The sequence below is a fragment of the Phalaenopsis equestris genome, unplaced genomic scaffold (assembly GCF_001263595.1).
Source record: "Phalaenopsis equestris unplaced genomic scaffold, ASM126359v1 Scaffold208044, whole genome shotgun sequence".
In the NCBI taxonomy this organism is placed as follows: domain Eukaryota; kingdom Viridiplantae; phylum Streptophyta; class Magnoliopsida; order Asparagales; family Orchidaceae; genus Phalaenopsis; species Phalaenopsis equestris.
In genome coordinates, this window is record NW_018227327.1 from 38,592 (window position 1) to 54,285 (window position 15,694).

Here is a 15,694-nt window from a genome sequence, read left to right on the forward strand (position 1 = left end):
TATGAAATCAAACTGACCCCATATTTTTCATAGTTTAAATGAAAGAGCACTATACCTCAAACCCTATATCTATCCCGAAGGATAAACACAAGATTTGAGGATGAGGCTCGATCAAATAAACTGAGAAATATATGACGTCCGTTTGGTCTACGAAGCTGTTTATTTGCCGACAAGTTTCCATATTTAATATGAAGAATTGAATAGGGTTTATATTAAGCTGGGTTCGGAGAAGCTTCCTATAAGGGCAAGCCCCTATAGTTAATTACATCTTAGATAACCGAAGTCACCTAAGAAAACTCTCGATAAAAATAAGAAAATATTATCTTCAAGGAGTTCAAAAGGATATGACTTTTCAACGAAATCGGACGAAGAGGTGTGAAAGGGGAATAGTTCAAATTTGGAACATTTTATTTTTGTAATCCAAAGGAGGAAGAACTAGGGGATGTCATAGATCCGGTGGAGAACCTCGGTGACTTTCCAATCTATCCTATTGTTTGGCTTCAGTTTAGAAGGGAAATTATTTGAATGTTTCATCCTGCAAATTTTATTTATTTAGGGTTTACATTTGTGTGAAACAATCACACAAATAGCCTGGAAGATGTGTGTTTTTAGGTCGTGGTGAACGACAACCTTGGAATCTTAAGACGAGTTAGGGCTTATATTGTACAGTAGAGCTATATAAAGGCCTAATGATAAGGTGAGAATTTACGTTACATAAGCAAACTACCTCGAAGTCCTATGGATTTGTTGTTTAATTCTAAGGTTAAGGAAGGAAATAGTTTAGCTGGGGAAGACAAGTTTTGTTGTTGAAGATGGTTGTGCTGCCCACCATGCTAGCTACAAGCTCCTCACCGCGAAGCTCCTCGTTGTGGCGAGTTTAAGTTTTCTATGGTGTCAAGTTATACAACCCTATGGTTGTAGGTCTTTAAATTTTATAATTGTAGTTTTTTAAATGTTATGGGTCATTCTAAAGTTGAGTAGAGCGACACCGGTTAGGATCCTATGGTTCCCTTGTTCCGGTACCACTATTTTCTATTGGATTCACTTAGTCCAAGTGAATTTACTAAACTCAACTTAATGAGTTCCATACTTTCATTTAGACCGTGGGAAGCCTCGTTAACAACCATAGGTTACCTCATCCGAGGGATTCCCGATCATTCGATAGAGACGTCTTAATTTAGTTGTAGCTGTGGTTTTTTATGATGTTTGTGATTAAATTTTGAGTTATCTTATATTTTGAATGTTGTGGGGGTGAATTTTATCTTGGTTGATTTTAGCTTTAGTTTTGGTTTTACGACTACCCTAACATTTTTGGTTTTCATGCAAGGTGACATCGTTGTTTAACATGCAAGTTTATAAGCATAAAAGTACAGTGTGGAAAGTATAGAAAAAGGACAGTACTGTAAACTGTAAAAGCGTACCTGACGAGTCTTCTCATTCTACTGCCTGAACTCAAAAATGCATGTAAGGGCATTTTATATGAAGTGAGAAAAATAAGGTTCTGGTGATCTACCATTTCCTAAATCAGATCTTGTTGGGTCCCTCTCAATTTGAATAAGGATGATTTTCATTAAGCAAAGCATATTAAGTATAGTAGACCTTTGAGGTATCCAATAGGTCTGGAGAAAGAAGCAGGTCCATGCTTCCCTCACACCGTTTGGTGAAAAGCCTCAAGCTCATTTAAACTTATTACGTTGCTTAATAATTTATCCTGTAAATATCTCTAATGCTCAATGAACATTTATGTTTCAATTATCCCTAAGAGTAAGGTAATTATCATTTATCACTCAATTTGAAAATTATGTGGGTAAAGACCCTTAAAAGGGGCAAGTTAGTGTTATTAAGACATTTAGTCAATTTTAGTTCTAGCTTGGGCTTGTAGTGTTTCAAAGGTGTTCAAATTTTTATTTACTTTCACTTTTCTAATCCTCATTTAACCAAATTTGATTTAGCTCAAGTCACTACTAAGCCCTTATGGTTCTAGTGAATGTCTTAATCATTTTGAAGGAGATTTCTAAGTGATAATAATTCATCATCAAGACTTTTGAATGCTACTTGAACGTCCAAAATGGGTTATTGAATTAATGAGTTATTAACACCCAACACCATACCCCTAAGTCTAGGATCATTTAATTTGATATACTTCCAAATTTTAATGATTTAAGGAATTTACACATTAATCTTTCAACTAGGGAAAAGTAAGATTGGTTTCTACCAATTAACCCCTTATGTTTCAATCATCCAAATATGTTAATTAAGATCAAAGGTTGCCCATTTCCCTTTCTTGAGTTAAGCCTAAATGTTAATTAAGGCTAAATTTCAAAAATAACACTTTTGCCCCTAAGGCTCCATCACTTCATAATTTATCAAATTTAATTCAAATGACTTTGGAATTTTTATCCCACCTCACTCATGGGTCAATTAAGAAATCAGAGGAGAAAATGTGTTTTGTCAAATTTTAATTTAATTTGCATATTTATTTTTTATTCAAAAATAGGATTTTTTAAAGGAAATTCCATAACTTGACCAAGGCAAAGTCTAATCCCTTGAAATTTTTACTGGTGGTAGACCTAAACCAGAGAACCACTTAGACCTAATTTCATGATTTTTTGAGTTTTATTTGAATTATTAGAATTATTTTAAATTAAAGATTAAGAAAAAATTGTATTTTAAGCCTTTAAAAATTATTTTAAGCTTTAAAATTCAATATCTTCACTTAGAAAATTAGGAAAAATATTTGAATTGTTTCTAAGTGCTTAGGAAACAATTTAAAACATTCCCATGAATTTTATTAATTTTGTGATTTTTATTAATTTTTAATTATTTAAGTATTCAAAGTAGGCTTAAAAAAATGAAGATTTTTTATTTTATTTACAATTTTATTTTTAGAAAATCCCTCTGATTACAGAGAACTCCTAAAACCAATTTTTATAATTTTTTGAGTTGCATTTTAGTTATTAAAAAATCATTTTAGTGTAAAAATGACATTTAACTTAGAAAATCAATTTGAGTTATCAAATGAACTCCAAATATTTTAAAATTTTTATGGGGAGTTCTCTAAACTTCAAATTGCAGTGGGGATTAAAAGTCAAGTCATTTAGATCTTTGTGTTTCCCAAAATTAATTTTCTTTGCATTGTAGGGTATGTGGAAATTAGGTGTGCTCTTAATGATTTGGATCATGAAACATTTTTCAAAGGGTTCTTTAGTCATGAAAAACCTTCCAAAATTTTCTTAGATTTTTTTAAACAACATGCTAATTATCATGATTAATTTATGCAAATAATAGACATAAACTTGAAAAATATGGATCTCTGTCTAGGGGTTCCTCTGACTTTGGAAAAATCAGGGAATGTCCCCTAAGATAGAGGCAACAACATGCTAAAATATCAAGCCATGGTAAAATTTCTACATGCATGGAGAATTAAGAGACTCAAAATAGTATTTAATTAATTAAAAATAAAATATGCATCAAATAAACTTGAAACCATTTCCACATTATTTTCCTCTATTCACTGAGCACTAGAATATTTTTATTTTATTTTTGTAATTTTTCTATGCAAAGATATGATTTTTTAAACATCAGGCATTTAAATAATTCAAATAAATCCCTATTTTTTTATTTATCCAGCGCGTCACCACCTCATCCTAGGCGTCTCCGAAGCACCACGCGTTGTCCTTTTTGGTTCGGCAACGCCATCCGACTCGGCGGCAACGCATCCCGCTGTTCACGCACGAAGATCTCGTCCGGTTTGATCTCGTGCATCCATTCGATACACGCTTGATCAGACGACTCTCCGTCATCGTCCCTGATAGCCAGAACCTGTGAACCACTCAACTTCAAACCTTAAGATCTCGGCCTGGACTCAACCAAATCACTTCGGGTTTGTTTCTACACCATCATCTACTCTAGAAGAGTACATCTATATGATTACATTGTTATGAATTTCAAGTTTTCTTCACAAAGGTCCAAATCGAACCCAAAATTAGGGTTAGTGAGCTATACCTTGGTTTAACAGGTGTAGCATCGATCAAATCAGTTGAGGAGCTTCACCTTGACCTCAGGAACGTCCTCCAAGCTTTAGTTTAAATTGAGGTTGAGTCTAGATAAGACTTTGATCAAGGGTGATCCGACCTTGATCTAACAATGGGTTAGAGTGCTCGAGACAAGTGGGATTCGATGGGGATCTTCCTCGTTCATCCTAGGGAAGCTTCTAGACAAGTTAATTTGAAGCTTGGTGGGGTTTAGAGAAGTGGCCGAAAACACCCTTGATTTTAGTGGTGAAATTGAGGTTTCATAGTGGGATGCAGAGAGGGAAAATGGTGGGGATGAACTTCTCTTTCTGGATGAACTTCTCTTAGTTGCTAGAGGGTTTGGGAGAATTTTGGCAGAGTTTTGTTTAAGTTTTTGAATCACTTCCTTTTGGTCGTGGGGGAGGGGCTTTAAATAGAGAGACTTAGGGTGGAGCTCAGGGTGCCAAGTGCTGCTTATGTGGAGGGGAGAGAAGCTCTAAATTTCAAATGGGATAAGGTGGCGTCTAGGTTTGAATTGGGTTTGAAATTTTTTGTGGTGGCTCACGGTTTTGGCTCCTCTGGCGACTAGGCCGATCGACAAGGCTAGGAGAGGTGGCCAGGAGGTCAGGTGAGCCAGGGGAATCTGTCACAACATTTTATTTGAGCAGGTGTTTGGTTTTAGAAAAAAATCCTTTAGGCTTAAGCAAATTTGGAAGCCAATCCCTTGATTTAGGGAACCTTTGGACCATGGCTCATTTGGGTGGTTCCATAGGGTTTATCTTGGTCAATAAGGTCTAAAATTTGGCCGTAGAGGTCTTCCCTTGACCAATTTAACATGTTAGGTCAATTTTGGTGCATGGGTCCAATGTTGGTCCAAATGACCAAAGCTTGGGTTTGGGCTAGGCTAGCCATGACTTTGAGCCCAATTGATTGATCAAAGTTGTACATATGATTGTAATGAAGATTTTTGGTGAAGGATTGAAGTGATTTTGAGTTCAATTGGGGGTTCAATTTAGAGGATTTTAGAATTTTGGTCACTTTGGTTATGTTGGGTTAGACTTGAGTCTAGATTGGGCTAGGCTTGAACTAAGTCCAAATTGATTATTGAAAATGGTCTATAGGAACATAATGAAGAGTTTTCAACATAAATTGGGTGCCAATTTTGGGGCTAAGGCAATCAATTTGGTGGAATTTGGAGACAGCCAATTTGGGGCAAAACTAGGGATTTTTGGATTTAGGTTGAAATTAAATGAAATTGAGGCAACACTAAAGCCAATTGAAAGTCAAGTTTGATGTGTAGGAATATTATGAAGAATTTATGATTCAAACTGAGGCAAATTGAGTAGACTGATTAAGTCATAGGGGTGTGATTAAGTCATAGGGCCAAAATTGGGGGGTTTGACTTAGATAAAAATTGAGCTCAAAGCATGGGACATTTAAACTTAGATTTGGTTTAAATTGGTCATATGAAAGGTTAATTTGAGTTTAGGAATGAAATTGGGGGGAAATTGGGACCAAATTGATGGACATTTTAGGTAGATTTGGGGAAATTAGGCCTTTAAAGGCAATTTGGGGGTTTTGGTCAAAATGGTCAAATTGGCCAAATTGGGTTCAATTGAAGGGTCCAAATTGATTTTTGAAATATTTGGAGTGATTTTGGAGGTTTTTTTTGGAAAATTTTAGGTGTCAAGGGTATTTTTATACTTTTGGCAATTTGGGGGTATTTTGGTAAATCTAGCATTTTTGGGTAGTTTTGGCTAATTTGGGTATTTTCAAAAGGTTTGAAATGATTTTTGAACATATTTAGATATTTTGGGTGAATTTGGGAATTTTGGGAATTTTGGCCAAATTTAGGGCTCCAAGGATATCTAGGTAATTTGGGGGATTTTGGGGCAAAAGACCAAGTTGAATATTTTGGGTAGAATTGGGGAGCTAACCACCATAAATGAGATTTTCCTTTCGTTAGGGACCATCTACAAGAGTCTCCCAAAGGATTAAGGGAATAAAGCAAAAAAATTTTGGGTTTAGGGTTGTGAGTAATTGTGAGTGAGGTGATTATAGTTAGTGCCTTAGCTCTAGACCAGCACCCAAAGTCAGCTCTAAGGGCAAGCGGTCCTATGGGAACTCACCTTGAGCTCCCCCATATTAACCCTACACACTCACTAAGTGCTAGAGGTTAGCAATATGTGGAACTTTAAGTTGAGCAAAGAGGAGTTTAGAATTTCTAATTGTGAGGGTTCCTTTTCTAGTTTTCTAGGAATAGTCAATAGGAGAGTCCTATGGCTAGACCTTAGGCTAATAAAGAGGAAAATCTAAACCTCAACCAAAAGTGAGGTCACACGTAATGGTGTTGACCGACAAGATCAACAAGACCAATACAAACTCCAAGGACAACGGACGTAGAAGGAGGTGCAAAATTGCGTGTGCTATTTATTTCCACTGGGGAATTAGCAATTGAATATTTGATCGAAATCAAGTAGAAACTCTCGCTGGGGATCGGAGAGTGGGTTTGAATTATCAAGTTTCAGGTTTTTTATAGAGGATGGGACTCAGTATGTAAGTGCTGACCCCAAGGTGGGAACTGAAATTTAGGTATTAATTTCAGAAGAGGGTCACTAGTTAGGGACCGGCCTAAAAAGGAAAGGAATCAAAAGTTAAGGGCTGATTCCAAAAAGAGAATTAAAAGTTAAGGACCAACCGCAAGAGAGAGTCGGAAGTTAAGGACTGACCTCGAAGGGAAAGAAATCAGAAGTTAAAGACTGATTCCAAAATGATAATTGAAAGTTAAGGACCAATCTCAAGGGCGAGTCGGAAGTTAAGGACCGACATCGAAAGGAAAGGAATCAGAAGTTAAGGACTGATTCCAAAATGAGAATTGAAAGTTAAGGATCAATCTCAAGAGAGAGTCGGAAGTTAAGGACTGACCTCGAAGGGAAAGAAATCAGAAGTTAAAGACTGATTCCAAAATGATAATTGAAAGTTAAGGACCAATCTCAAGGGCGAGTCGGAAGTTACTAATAACCGACCTCGAAGGGAAAGGAATCAGAAGTTAAGGACTGATTCCAAAATGAGAATTTAAAGTTAAGGATCAATATCAAGAGAGAGTCCGAAGTTAAGGACCGACCTCGAAGGGAAAGGAATAAGAAGTTAAGGACTGATTCTAAAATGATAATTAAAATTTAAGGATCAATCTCAAGAGAGAGTCGTAAGTTAAAGACCGACCTCAAAGGGAAAGGAATCAGAAGTTAAGGATTGATTCCAAAATGAGAATTGAAAGTTAAGGATCAATCTCAAGAGAGAGTCAGAACTTAAGGACCGACCTTGAAAGGAAAGGAATCAAAACTTAAGGAATGATTCCAAAATGAGAATTAAAAGTTAAGGATCAATCTCAAGAAATAGTTGGAAGTTAAGGACCGACCTCGAAGGGAAAGGAATCAGAAGTTAAGGACTGATTCCAAAATGAGAATTGAAAGTTAAGAATCAATCTTAAGAGAGAGTCGAAAGTTAAGGACCGACCTCAAAAGGAAAGGAAATAGAAGTTAAGGACTGATTCTAAAATGAGAATTGAAAGTTAAGGATCAATCTCAAGAGAGAGTCAAAAGTTAGGGACCGATCTTGAAAGGAGAGAATAAGAAGTTATGACTGATTCTAAAAATGAGAATTGAAAGTTAATGATCAAATCTCAAAAAGAGGATTGGAAGTTAGGAACCAATATCAAAAGAAGGGAATCATAAGTTAAGGGCTGATTCCAAAAATGAGAATTAAAACTCAAGGATCAATCTTAAAAGAGAGTCGGAAGTTAGGGACCGACCTCGAAAGGAGGGAATCAGAAGTTAAGACTGATTCCAAAAATGAGAATTGAAAAAATGAGAATTGAAAGTTAAGGATCAAACTCAAAAGAGAGTTGAAAGTTAGAGACCAATCTTGAAAGGAGGGAATCATATGTTAAGGACTGATTACAAAATGAGAATTGAAAGTTAAGGATCAATCTCAAAAATAGGACCAAAAGTTAGGGACCGATCTCAAAAGGAGAGGGAATCATAAGTTAGGACTGATTCAAAAAATGAGAATTAAAAGTTAATGATCAATCTCAAAAGAGAGTTGGAAGTTAGGGATCGAATTCGAAAGGAGGGAATCAAAAGTTAGGAACTAATTCTAAAAATAAGAATTAAAAGTTAAGGATCAATCTCAAGAAGAGAGTCGGAAGTTAGGGACTGACCTCGAAAGGAGGGAATCAGAAGTTAGGAACTGATTCCAAAATGAGAATTGAAATTTACAAAGAGTTTGTGGTGTTGAACCCATAGATATGTGTCCTGCGAAAAAGGCTGACATTGTTGAGGAAAATGTGCAAAATTTTGTGAGGTTTTGTGTAGAATGTGAAATTTCACAAGGATGTGAAGAGTTAATGTAGACAAGGATAGTCGTGCTACGCGAGCAAAGAGTAAGAGACCTCGAAATCGAGAGAATCGACTCAACAGATTTGTTTTCTTTTCTTGTTGTTTTTATCATGTTTAATTTTCAAAATATGTTTTCCAAAATTTAATTTTTGTGGGTTGATTAATTTTCAAAAGAGTGTTTTATTTGAATTTAATTATTAAATTTTTTAATGTTTTGTTCTTTGTTCATTGTAATCTCGAACCAACGTTTGGTTCGTGGCTTTTACCCATCGTACCAAAAAGAGAAATTGAACAAACAAACAAAATTCTGAAAGAGATTTCATTAACTTGCTCCAATAAATGTTATAGATTGAATGTAGTCCAAAGCCTCAAAAAGTACAATTATGCTGACTGCATCAAAGTACATCCAAAAATGTTCCATGCCAAGTACAGTTCCATGCCAAAATGTTCCATGCCAAGTACATATCATAGGCTGAGCATGTCTGATACATATCATATCTTCTATAATGAAATGCAGTTAAACGGAAAGGAATCCTTTGAATGTCTGTCCCCGACGTGCCAAGCTTCTGATTGAGCAGACCTTGTAAGCTATGCTTTAGGAGAAGAGTTCCTTTTGCATGTACTTAGAGGTGCAACCTTCTCATAGCTTGTATGACAGTAGTTCTTCCAAATTTAGATCTGGTTGAAATCCATATGGCATTTTGTTGTTATCCATTTGTCGAAAGGTCACGGACACCCTACGGTGTCTTACCCCTGGGATATAATGTTCGGCGACGTTTGCTCCGTTCCCTTTAAGGATTAGCACTGAACCAACAGGTAGCAGAATTTCCTCAGACCCTCTGAATTCACCAGGGCCAATGACATCTATTTCTTTTCCAAACAGAATATTACTTTTGCTCATGAATGAGACCGTGCAGAAAGGTCTCACAAAGTCATGATGGTCAATGTGCAGAGGTATGCAGTCTCCTTCATCATATACGTTGATAATACAACTATTAGGAATGCAACTAGCTAGCAGTATGCTCCATTGGACCATTCTTTTAATCATCCATTTTATCAAGAGAGGTAATGGGTCCACCTGATCGTGTCTCAGAATCACAGGAGGATTTTCTTGTCTATCGTTGGTGAAGTTATAACAGCCGCCGCTCTGGATAGTGTTCCTACCCTTTCCTCACATCCACATTCTTGGCTCGGAATAGGTTCTTTCCATAAGCAGACCCACTCTGCCTCTATCTCTCTGGTCAAAAATGCAGTCCAGAATGTTTCGTTCATCACTTTCTGAGAAGACCCTAGTGTATAATTTCAATCCTTTTAAGATGTTGATGAACCTACCTTGCACTTCTTGAGTATTTTGAGGTACTAATGATCGGTGGCTATCGGAGATGTTCCCTCATTTCAACGTTGGCGTGAATCTAGGCTGGTGCTGCCTCTGTCTGTAGTGGAATGTATGACTCTGCGTCTGATGGGATATATGGCTCTATACCTAACGAGACATATGGTTCTGCATTTATTAGGTAATCAAGGATATAAAATCCATCATCAGAGGATACGTATTCCTCTAAATTATTGTAGCGCTCAATATGGAGGACATTGCAGTCTGAGCACTCCACAAATGCCCCTGTAGCTGACGTACGTGCAGGTATCTTGGCGTTACAGGTCAGGCAACCCGTACAAAGAACATCTGAAGCTGGTAGTATTTTTGGCTCTGTAACAAATCCTGACTCATCGTCTGTAGTAGGCAGGCCGGAAGAGGTCTCTCTCATACCCGAATCATAGATATCCCCTTCAGGGATAGGAATGAGCAAGTTCTCTGCCTCTTTTTGGCATCTCCTCTCCTTGTGTAGGAAAACCCTATGTTTTCAGTGGTTAGTGTTTCTGCGTTGAGTCCTCTGTAGTGGTGCATCTGGAAGTCTTTCATTATCGGCAGTGGCTAGGCCTCCGGTCGATGTAGCTATCATGGATGGTATGCGACTGGTCCCCTCCATCGGGTCTTATTGTACCATTACATTTTTCTTCTTCAGTGAGGAACTATTTTTGGTGTCGAACCTTAGCAGTGAGGGTAGCCCTTCTTTCTCCTAACGGTTAACCACATCCATCACAGGACCCTCATAGTCCATGTTGACTTGGCTAAAGTCCATGTCGAAGTCTATGTTGCCGCTCTGCGGTGCCCTTTCTTTATTGAGTGTGAGGTTCCAGCCATCTTTAAAAGCAAAGATCAGCCTCTGACCTGACATTTCTCTGCAGACGATAGGAAAAATATCAGTGATTTGAAACTTAGCGTGAACAAGAACAAAACAAAGTGTTTATTAAAGAAAATTTTAGTTTTATGTTGGCGAGAAAACCATTTATTTATGTGTATATTTTGTTTAATTTAGTAGAATATCAAGTTTAAAAAGGAGAAAATTGAAGTGTGTAATTTCAAAAATGAGGTTAATTTTGAGGTTAATTTTCTTACAAAATTTTTGGACCTGGTCAGAGATGTTTGGCCAAATAGATAACCCCAGAATAATCAAAATTTGAACATTTCAAGTCAAGTGATGTCAAGCAATGTCAGGTTGTATAGTATGTCTTCAGATATCGTTCGTTGATTGGCAGCATGGGTCATTCGCCTCAAAAATCCACTAATTGGTAGGCTCCGCCTGTGTAGACCTTTTCTACGACAAATGGTCCCTCCCAAGTTGGCTTGAATTTTCCACCTATCTTGCGACATGCAAGAATAGGTCTTTTGAGCATGAGGATAAGGTCACCAACTTTGAATATCCTTGGGCGGACCAATTTGTCATGAGCTTGTACCATCTTTGCCTGATAAAGTTCTAAATGTTGTTGTGCTTCAAGTCGTTTTCCCTCAAGAATCTCTAATTCTTCAAGTCTGAGTTTTGCACTTTCTTCCATTGTGAGTTGGTTGGCGACAGCGGTAGTACAGCCTCGGACCCGTACATGAGCATGTAAGGCGTGCACTGAGTGGGACTCCTGAACGTCGTCCGGTAAGCCCACAAAGCTTCTAGTTGTTGTGTCAATCTCTTTTATTTTCATCCAGTTTTTTCTTCAAAATATGTACCGATGTTTTGTTGAAGGCTTAAGCCAGGCCATTTGCTCAGGGATAATAAATTATAAAGTATCTCCAATCCATCCCTGTCGTTTTATGAAATTGTTGATTTTGGTGCTTTTAAAGGTTGTCCCATTTTTGAAATTTTTTTTTGCGGTACTCCAAAACAATAGACGATTTAGCTTTTGAAGAATTGAAGGGCGTGCTATGCCGTAACCTATTGTAACGGTACTGCCTCTGCCCATTTGGAGAATTAATCTGTAGCGACAAGTATAAATTTATGTCCTTTGGAGGATGGAGGGTCTATTGGACCTATTATGTCTGTGCCCCAACACTCGAATGGCCACGAGGCAACAATTAGGTGTAGCATATTCAAAGGTTGGTGTAAGAACACCCCATGCACTTGGCACTGGTGACACTTCTTGACAACTTCTAAGCAATATGTCATTACAGCCAACCAATAGTATCTATCCAAGTGTTTTGATCTTCAGTTTCATCTTCGGTCCTGACTGGTGAGCGCCACACAATCCGGCATGTGCTTCTTTGATAATATTTTGCGCTTATGTTTTGCTTAAACATCGTATCCACATCTGGTCGAATGATCTCCTGTAGAGGACATCACCTACTAGAGAGTATGACATAGCCCTTTTTGTAATGTGATGTGCTTCAGACTTGTCCTCTGGTAGTTTCACAGTATGCAAATATTCTATTAATGGCTTGCACCAATCTGCGTTGATATCTGCAACCGTAATTATCGTTTCTTCTTCTTTCCCGAGCTTGTGTAGGGTTTCAAGGTTGATCCGTGACAAAACTTGTCTTCCTTATATTGTGATATCAATGGAATCCTCTGGGGGACATGATAATTCTTTTGCGAGTTTTGCTAAAGCATCGACATGGGCATTATCTCGCCTAGGAATTCGGTAGAAAGTTACACCGGGGATCTGTTTCAGCAGCTTCATCGTGTACTGATGGTATTCTGCTAATCTCAGTTTCAAAATCTTGTATTGTTTGGTGACTTGCTGGATGACGAGTTGTGATTCGTCATAGATGGAAATGTCTGTTATATCCATCTCGATTGCCAACTCTAATCTGGTGATTAAGGCATCATATTCTGCTTTGTTGTTGGTACATGGCTCTGTCAGGTGGTATGAGAACCTCAACATACCCTTATCTGGTGTGATAAAGATCAAACCAATACCTGTTTTGCCTGGTATAACTGTGTCTGATCTTTTGTCCTTTCTGGCTGACGAAGCTCCATCGAAGTACATTTCCCAGCGTTGCACACTGGAGAATTACATTTGTAGTACCTGCTCATCTAGTAGTTCATCATTAAGAGGGGACCCAGCTGGAAGTGGGTGTGCAACAAGAAATTTTGTTAAAATCTATCCCTTAATAGCACAGAGGAGAACAAAAGTTATATCAAATTGTAATAAGATCATCGACCATCTTGCTAGATGCCCGGAGATTGTTAGTCGGGTCATCAAATATTGCAACAGATTAACTTTGGAAATTAGGGTAATCTTATGAGAAAGCATGTAGTGCCTAAGGCAGCGAAAATCAAGGCTAGACAATGCATCTGAATCTTTACTTTTATTTGTGACAATTTCGCGAGAGAAGACAACTTTCTTTGGAGGCATGTAGTAGGCAGCATCTTCATGAATACCCGCTTCATGCACTGAAAATAGTTATAAATCTCTCTCCCTTTTAGTTGAATCCTCTTAGCATCATTTTATCAACTGTAAGCTTCTGAGCTTCGATGTCCAAATAGGTTAATGTCCGTAGACTCATCAAATTGAGGGATGCTCCAGGATCTACTAAAACTCTAGACAACACAAATCTACTGATGTTGAAGGAGATGTAGAGTGGTCGGTTGTGGTCGGCGGTACTAAGCAGCAAATCTTCATCTGTGAAGGTTACCTTAGGCTGACCAACTGAGTTACAACAAATAAACTTCATCTGAGGAGGTGCTGGCCAACTGGGCTATGCAAATCTCTGGGTCAAGCAAAGCTGTAACCAGAGACTCTCTCATCTCCTTTGATAGGATCTGAGCATCGTAGATGTTTAATCTGGTCGGCAACATCCTAAGATGAGCTAGCATGTTGTAATCCACCTTGTATGATCCTCCAATTCTTGTATGATCCTCCAATTTTCTTTTTCTCTTGGTTGTGTGGTTCTTCCACTGGTGGAGGTGGAGGTAATTCTTCTCGAGTTACTATTTGTTTTACTTTATCCGTCGGAGCTATTCTTGGGGATAACACTCTCCCGCTCCTTAAGTTCATTTATGTAATTTCTTCTTCTTGAGATATCATTGTTGAATCTTCCAGTGTTTCTTCTTTGTCAGAAAGATCTAGGTTGATGGCAAGTGGTGCCTCGTGGTGCTCAAGAATTGGTTCCTCACTCTCGGTGTTGTCATAAGCGGTATCATCGATGTCTTCTTTGATCTTGTTAGCAAGTTCATCGAACTCAAGTACGATTTGAAGATCATTTTGAGAATCGAGATCGAGGCTAGATTGGTCAAAATAAGTTACATTATCACCAGAAATAGTTAAAATGTAAGACCTCGGAGGGGTGAAAAGATAATCATACAAAGTTAGGGGTTCGAGGACTTTGTTCCCCGAATTCTAAACAACTAATCTAGTAGAGGCAGCCCCTATCCTACCCCCCGTGCTATCAGTCTTCATTGTGGTGTTCCTCTTCTTCTTTGTCTTCGACGACGATGAATCTTTTGGTGAAATCTTCATCTCGGGTTTTGCAGGATGAAGACTCTGAACGGAGGCTTGTTTTGATGTATTTTGGATTTGATTCAATATTTTCTTGGATGACTTGCTCCAAAATATATTCCATCCATCTTTTCCAATATATTTGGAAGATTGTTTTGATGAATCCTATTTTTTGTTTAGGACCCTCTTGAGCTCATCCCAATTGTACTCCATCCATCTTCTCTAGTATACAGATCAATCAGAGAGATTGGTTCGGCCGAAATCACATTTATAGAACCTTTTTCAGGTTCTTTTAAATATTCTTTTAGAATCATTATATTCCCTTCTTTAAAATTCTTCTCGGCCAATCCTTAAAGATGAAACATTCTTCTATAGTGTGCCCAAGCAACCTGTGGTATGGGAAATAATTTGGTTGATCTTTCTTGTCGACCTCTTGTCGACGATCTTTCTTGTCGACCTCTTCGGGTTTCTTTGGATCTGGTAGTTTGAACTCAAACTTCTTCATCAGACTTTTGAAAATTTGGATATGGCTTCATCTTTGAAAGAATACAGCATTTTATGTCGTTTTGCCAAAGATATTCTCTTATTCCCTGTTCGAGGTGATCCTTCTTAAGGCTGTCGCTGGTTGGACTCGCCACTCTGTTTTTGAGCCTGCTATGATGAAGATTGGCAAGGATTTTCTGGAAATATCTTCATTGGTTGTTTCCCTTTATCAAGAGTCGCTACTATTCTTGAATTCTTTTCAAATACTCTAGTTGCCTTAGATTTCTCGTGAGAATCCATATGTTTGATTTCTTCTTAAGGACTGCTAGCCTTGCTGAGTAGCTTCTCAAAGGATTTGATGGTGAATCCCTTAAGCATGAAAGCTACTGGCCCATGAATTCTTCTGAGTAAGATTTTAATTGTGTGATGTTTATTTAGCTGAGGTTCACACTTCATGCTAAGGTTTCTCCACCTCAAGATGTAATCCACTAAAGTCTCATTGGGCTTTTGTTTTTCCATCATGAGCTCTCCTATAGAGACATGGTGTTGCGCTTCAGCAAATCTTTTCACAAATAATTGTTTCAACTCGGCAAATTTCTTAACTGATCCGTTAGGCAAATCAACATACCAATCAAAAGCAATCCCTGATAGGTTGCGGACAAACTATTGGAAGAGTAAAGCTTCGTTACTCCTTGTGTTGCCACAACTGGCTCAAAAATGTGTTATATCTTGTCTGGGATTTTGACCAAAGTAAAATATGTTGAGATTTTCGTACCTCTTTTATACTGTTTTTAATGATATTGCACTCTAAAGAAAGGTATTTTTGATGTTTTGTTGCAAGAATGGTGAATTAAGGTCAATGGAGCAAAAAGATGCAAAAAAGAGCGAATTTAGAGCAAAAAGGATCAAAATGTGGAGAATTACACTAGGGCGCCGACGACGCCATCGACGTCGCCGATAGTGCCATTGACGCCACCGACGGCAAGCTTTTTCCGAGGCTACAGGACCCCTGAAATTTTTTCTGGGGGGAGATTT